The sequence below is a fragment of the Ovis canadensis genome, chromosome 25 (assembly GCF_042477335.2).
Source record: "Ovis canadensis isolate MfBH-ARS-UI-01 breed Bighorn chromosome 25, ARS-UI_OviCan_v2, whole genome shotgun sequence".
NCBI classification, from domain to species: Eukaryota; Metazoa; Chordata; class Mammalia; order Artiodactyla; family Bovidae; genus Ovis; species Ovis canadensis.
In genome coordinates, this window is record NC_091269.1 from 48,140,913 (window position 1) to 48,146,737 (window position 5,825).

Consider the following 5,825-nt stretch of genomic DNA (forward strand, 5'->3'; position numbering starts at 1 on the left):
TTTTTTTCAAATCAAGAGTTTTTATTGTCTCTTTAAAGGATCACAACTGAGTCCATAGAACCATCTGATTCCAAACAACCATCTTGTTGTTTCTGCAGCAGGACCACTGAGATCTTATTCATCAGCCTGCTGAACTGTTCCTTTTTCAGATACATAGATACCATCCAAAAATTTTCTGATATCCTTGTTTTTAACTGTGGTGGCTTGCTGAATCAAAGCAGCTGAATTTGACACAAGTTCAATGTCATTTCCTTCAAGAATCAACTCATCTTTCTGGGCTTGAGATACTGAACAGGCAACCCCTGGCCTCATTCGAACCCTGCGTATGTATTTTTCACCCAAAAAATTTCGGATTTCCACAAGAGAACCATTCTCCTGAATAACAACGTTGATGGGGAAGTGGGCATACACCGACCTCATCTTGTAACGGAAGCCCAGTGTAACACCCTTGATCATGTTCTGTACGTGACTACAGATTGTGCGAACAGTGGCCAGTTCCTTTCTGTTTCCCCACCATTTGTCAATACGGAGCCTCTTCTTTTTCTTTCCAAGGAGACTGAGTTCTACATTGATGTGATTGAAGTCCCTCCGCAGGGTGCCTCTGGGGCCCTTCACAATAACTGTCCGTCCCTTCAAGTTAATGTCGACATTTTCTGGGATGAACGACAAGGATTTTAAATCAGCCATCTTAAGTAAGGTAAGCGCAAAGAAAGTCACATTGAATCATATAAAATCAAACCATTTTGGAAAGAAGTTTGGAAGTTTCCTAAAATGTACCTACCACATAATCCAAGTATTACATTTAGGTATTTTCCCCACTAAAATACAACATATGTCCATACAAAGTTTATACATGAATGTTCATAGCAGCTTTATTTGTAATAGCCCTAAGGAGGAGAAGTGCGTGACAAAGGATGAGATGGTTAGATACCATCATCAACTCCATGGACATAAGTTTGAGCAAATTCTGGGAAATAGCAAAGAACAACGAAACCTAGCACGCTGCAGTCCATGGGGTCGCAAAGAGTTAGACAAGATTTAGCAACTGAACGAACAACAACAAAAACTAGAAATAACCCAAATATCTATCAGTAATGAGTGAATGGACAAATTAATATATATAAATATATATATATGCTATTCATCAATAAAAAAGAATGAATCATTGATATGTTCAACACATGAAGCTTGAAATACTTATGCTGCAAAAAGCCTGTCAAAGGGTGATTCCATTTATGTAAAATTCTAGAAAGTGCAAGCTAAACCGTAGTGACAGGAAGCAGATCAGTGTTTGCTTGGGAATAACAGGGTTATGGAGTGTGAAAGGATGGGGAAAATGCATTTCAAAGAGGCATGAGGCAAATTTTGGAGTGATGCTTATGATCATTATCTTGATTATGGTTATGACTTTACAGATATATACATGTCAAAACTTACCAAATTATATACTTCATATTAGTACATTTCATTGTATATCAATTATAACGCAATAAAACTTTTCTAAATTGCATATTTGCTGATAATATAAAATGATACAGCCATTTTTGACACAGTTGGGCAGTTCTTCAAAAAGCTAAACATGGAGTTATCTCTAGTCAGCAATTTCACTTCTACATATCCACATTCTACATAAAGAATGCTCCATAGTAGCACATTCAAAATAGCCCCAAATCAGAAGCAACTCAGATGTCCATCTGCTGATCAGTGGATAAACAAATATGGTATAACCACACACTGGAATATTATTCAGCCATAAAAAGGGATCAAATACTGATGGGTGCTATAATATTAATGAACCTTAAAAATATTATACTAAGTGCAAGAGCCATCACAGAACACCACGTATTACATGGTCCCATCTGTATGGAAAGTCAAGAATAGGAAATTCTCCAGAGACTGATTACCAGTGGGCTAGGCCTCTGTGTAGGGAAGAATGGGAAGTGACTGCTTATGGGTACAACTTTTCTGTTGGGCATGATGAAAAAGTTCTAAAATTAGATTATGCGATGATGGCACAACTCTATAAATATACTGAAAAACACTGAATCATATGCTTTAACATGTGAACTTTATGGTATGTAAATTATGTCTCAAGCTGTGAAAAATTACATATATGGCTGGCATTCTATTTCTGTTGGACAGTGCTATTTCAGAGAAACACAGCTTGGTGCAAAATATGGGCCAAAGGTAGATAGGAGAGCATAGTGGTGCTCATTATATGACTACCCTACATATTACGTTTTCCATGAATATTTACTCAATTGTTAACGTAGAACAAAGGCTATAGGTAATAAAAATATATTAGAGGGAATTTTTTGACTGCAGGATTTTTTAAAAATATCATGTATGAAAGATTTTAAATACTCCATTTACATTTGCTAAGCAATAAGTAAATTATCTAAAATCAGCTTGCATATACAAATTACATTCATGTCTTGGATAGTTTGTGCCTTTAAGGATCTTCCTGTAGTCACTAAGAATGCCATCCCCAAATCTGCCCACCATCTACAGCAGAGTTTCCTCTGCATCTCACAGATCTCAGCCTTGGAAAAATCTAGACAGCAGCGAGCCTTCTAATCAAGTGCCACCTAATGGTGTGTCAATATTTGGTGATCTCAAATTTAAATCCACCAAATGAGCTTGATGCCAGAATCAAACAACTTTATGATAAGCTGAAAGTGTGATGTCTATGTGAGTTTGGGGCATGATGTGGGCAGTAGTTTTATTTTTTTCCAAAAGGGTGGAATTGTCTTCTGCTTCTTCTTCAAGGGACATGATGATTCCAAAATATCCTGTGTAGAAAATAAAGAGATGAAAACTTTGATAAACATAATAATCCCACAAAGGGGGATAATATAATCCCCTAATCCCTAGAACATATGAGTATATTATATAAAATGGTAAAAGGGCATTGCAGATATGACTAAGGTTACAAACTTTAAAATAAAGAGATTATTCTCTTTGATCTGGGTGAGCCCAGTCTAATCACATGAGCCTCTACAAGCAGAGAACAGAAAGAGAAGTCAGACAGACTTGAAGCGTGGAGACTCAGTGCATCGTTGCTGGCTTTGAAGATGTAGAAGCAATGTGACAAGAAATATCAGAAAACTTAAGGGGCTGAGAGGGGCTTCGGGCTATCAGCCAGACAGTAAACTAGACCTCAGCCCTACAACCACACGGAACCATATCTCACTAGCAGCTAAAGTGAACGTGTTAGTGGATTCTTACCCAGAGTCTCCAGAAAGGAACAAAGCCCTACTAACACCTTGATTTTTGACATTTTGAGATCTGGAGGGAAGTACCTTCCCAAGCCCACCAGACTGCTGACTACAGAACAGTAAGATAATAAATGGAGGTCGTGTTTGTGGCAGTTTGTTACATGACAATAGAAAATGAATACAATAGCTATTAGAAAGGGATTTCAGAACCCCACTTGCTGAAAAGGTTCTTGGGGAAGGTAAGAAGGCAAGTAAATTTAAAAACTGGAAAACACATTCAGGGATATAAAGAAAAACATTATGAGCAGGATTATATTATAAAGCTGGATTTAGAAAAGGCAGAGGAACCAGAGATCAAATTGCCAACGTCGGCTGGATCATCGAAAAAGCATGAGACTTCCAGAAAAACATCTGCTTTACTGACTATGCCAAAGCCTTTGACTGTGTGGATCACAGTAAACTGTGGAAAATTCTGAGAGAGATGGGAATACCAGACCACCTGACCTGCCTCCTGAGAAATCTGTATGCAGGTCAAGAAGCAACAGTTAACACTGGACATGGAACAACAGACTGGTTCCAAATCAGGAAAGGAGTACGTCAAGGCGGTATATTGTCACCCTGCTTATTTAACTTATATGCAGAGTACATCATTAGAAATGCCTGCCTGGATGAAGCACAAGCTGGAATCAAGATTGCCAGGAGAAATATCAATAACCTCAGATATGCAGATGACACCACCCTTATGGCAGAAAGTGAAGACGAACTAAAAAGCCTCTTGATGAAAGTGAAAGAGGAGAGTGAAAAAGTTGGCTTAAAACTCAACATTCAGAAAACTAAGATCATGGCATCTGGTCCCATCACTTCATGGCAAATAGATGGGGAAACAGTGGAAACAGTGGCTGACTTTATTTTTTTGGCTCCAAAATCACTGTAGATGGTGGCTGCAGCTGTGAAATTAAAAGACGCTTACTCCTTGGAAGAAAAGTTATGACCAACATAGACAGCATATTCAAAAGCAGAGACATTGCTTTGCCAACAAAGGTCCATCTAGTCAAAGTTATGGTTTTTCCAGTATCATGTTTGGATGTGAGAGTTGAACTGTGAAGAAAGCTGTGCACCAAAAAATTGATGCTTTTGAAGTGTGATGTTGGAGAAGACTCTTGAGAGTCCCTTGGACAGCAAGGAGATTCAACCAGTCCATCCAAAAGAAATCAGTCCAAAATATTCATTGGAGGGACTGATATTGAAGCTGAAACTCCAATACTTTGGCCACCTGATCCGAAGGACTGGCTCATTTGAAAAGACCCTGATACTGGGAATGATTGAAGGCAGGAGGAGAAGGGGACAACAGAGGATGAGATAGTTGGATGGCATCACTGACTCGATGGACATGAATTTGAGTAAACTCCAGGTGTTGGTGCTGGACAGGGAACCTGGTGTGCTGCAGTCCATGGGGTTGCAAAGAATCGGACACGACTGAGCGACTGAAATGAACTGATATTATATCTCAGAATCAGGGTTTGTGGCTCAGTGCCTGGTTGTGTATTGGACTCTGCAGCAGGGATGGAACTGGCCTGATAGATTTAACTATAGTTGTACAAATTCAGAAGGACTCAGAGAATGAAGATAAGAAGTAACACTCTAATTTGTGTATGATGTTGAGAGATTCTTTGAGAAAGGAACAATGATCATGCTGCTTTTTGACCCAAAGTTGTCATCACCAGAATTTTCTATTCACCTCATACATAGCAAATCGATCACTTGTGTCCCAAAGCATCAGTCAAGTGTTTACTGGCAGAGTATGAGCAGCTCTAGGATGAGAGCATATTTGGTGTCTTCCCTGGATGAAAAAATTAGCTCCTTCAGGAAGTAAACATACAAGACCACTGTTATCCCATTTGGGGACCAAACCAAAACAAGAAATACATTTCTTGTCATCTGGATTATTGTTGTATAAATCTCTGTTCTTACCCAATTTTATAAATTCTTTCAAATGTCTGATATTCAAGAAACCAGTGCTTTATCTCAGTTCTAATCTTCTACTTTGAACTTTATGATTTAATGTGATTGTCAAGGAATAAGAATGAAACACTTAATTCCAGTGCTATATAAGCTATAGAAATAAAGGAAGATACTCAATTTATTTTACGAAGCTAAAATACACACACACACACACACACACACGCACACGCACACACAGGCCAGATCAGACTAGTCTGACTTAAGCTACTTATATGGAATTTATAAACATATATTCAAAATGGAATACTGCCAAATCTAATCCGTTAGCACAATATATTAAAATAACATTCTATCACCAAGCATTCTATAACATTCCATTCCAACATACCATCATCACCCAGAAGTGCAAGGATGATGATCAATACTTTGCAATTTATAAATACTGTACACAGACCATGTCTGTCCTGTGCTAGTATAGTCTTGGTGGTTAGCACTGTGCCTAGCACACAGTATTTGCTGAAAGACTAAATTAGTATTCACTGTCAATAATCCGTTTGAAAATAAAATGAGAAGATAAATATCCCATTCAAGTAGCAATTATAGAAATTTTATATAAATACATAAAATGTATACATATAAACATTA

At 37.9% G+C, this 5,825-nt stretch overlaps 1 pseudogene; it reads right to left on the reverse strand.

The window, feature by feature from the left end:
• Positions 1–655, reverse strand: LOC138430176 (large ribosomal subunit protein uL6 pseudogene; annotated as a pseudogene).
• Between the last annotated feature and the right edge of the window lie 5,170 nt (positions 656–5,825).